We start from the raw sequence: 1336 nt of genomic DNA, 5'->3' as shown, positions 1-1336 counted from the left end.
CACCACACTCCTCTTCCTCCTTCCCTCCTCCTCCCCCCTCCTCTTCAAACGCCGCCTCCCCCAACCTGCTGCCTCCTGGGTCATCTCAGCACCAGTCTCAGGCGCAGGTGGCCCAGCTGGCCTCCCAGAGCCTCCAGCAGCAGCGGGCGGGTCGAATGCTCCTGACGTCGGTGTCCCAGTCCATGGAAATGCTGGCGCAGTCCGTGCAGCTGCTGGTGGAGAGCCAGCAGGAGTTTGTGCAGGAGTCCCTGCAGCTGCAGAGGGAGACGGTGGAAGTTCTGAGGGACTTTTCAAACACAGCGCTCCGTATGCTTGGCGACAAATTCAGCGGCGAACAGCTTTCTTCCCACCATCCACCTCCTCCTCCATCTGCAAACCTCCAGCAGCATCCAGCTCCGCGTTTCTGAGGGACAAGAAGCTGGGATTAAATCCAGAAGGGGACAGATTGTCCAACAGAATCCTCTATGTCTCAGCTGGACCTCCAGCTGGTTCTCAGTATAAAAACAGGATCCTGCTTCTGTTGGGAGACAAAGAAGCATTTCAGGACTTATTCATCCTTTAAGGTTGAAACAGTAGTTTTTGTTGGTTTTAGAAAATGATTTGGTTCTGATCCAGCCAATGGGTTCAGAGATATTCTCTATATTCTGTTTTTAATCATTTCTGCATAAAGTTTTATGTTTATTCACTCTGTCCTTTTTTTGTTATCTTCTTTAACCTGTGAAATAAGAACATGGTTAAGAAGGAAAGACATTCTATGAAACACATACAAAGACTTTAAAATCCAGCATTTCATCCTTTCCTGATTCTACAGTGTGGTTGTCTATCCAGCAAATGACCCAAAGGGCAGTACCAGTAAGATTTCTTTATTTATTGACTATAAAAAGACAGAAATCCTGCTGTGAGCTGCTACATTTCTTTTAATAAATTAAGATTAAGGTAAATTAAGGCTCTTTGCTTTCCGGTCTGTTTTTAGCGATGATCTCCTGTTATTTCATAGCCGTTTTACTTGATGGCAGTTGAATAAAATTCTTCTAAATGGGCCCAAAAGAAATAAACAATCTTTAGAATTTTCTGGATCAACAGAAAGGTCCAATTAGCAAGGAATAATCAATGGATCATTGATTATTCCACTGGGACTTGATCAACAGCCGATACCGCACCGTGACGTCACAAACCAGTAGGTGGCAGTAGTGTTCTTTGACAAACATGGATGCCTCCAGTAAAGCACATTAAAAAGAAATTACTCTTAATTAAAAACATATTTATTGAACAGTATGTAATAATTTTATGTTTAAAGCACTTCCATAAGTTTATATTCTGAATGTGACGGGACTTC

General features: G+C 43.5%; 1 pseudogene; it reads left to right on the top strand.

The window, feature by feature from the left end:
* Positions 1–1046, top strand: part of LOC107104740 — an 11605-nt pseudogene extending 10559 nt beyond the window's left edge.
* Positions 1047–1336: the final 290 nt, after the last annotated feature.

This window comes from Cyprinodon variegatus, unplaced genomic scaffold (assembly GCF_000732505.1).
Source record: "Cyprinodon variegatus isolate N-32 unplaced genomic scaffold, C_variegatus-1.0 Scaffold1865, whole genome shotgun sequence".
Lineage (NCBI taxonomy): Eukaryota > Metazoa > Chordata > Actinopteri > Cyprinodontiformes > Cyprinodontidae > Cyprinodon > Cyprinodon variegatus.
The sequence above is the reverse complement of the archived record's forward strand: the minus strand, read 5'-3'. Positions and strand labels throughout refer to the sequence as shown.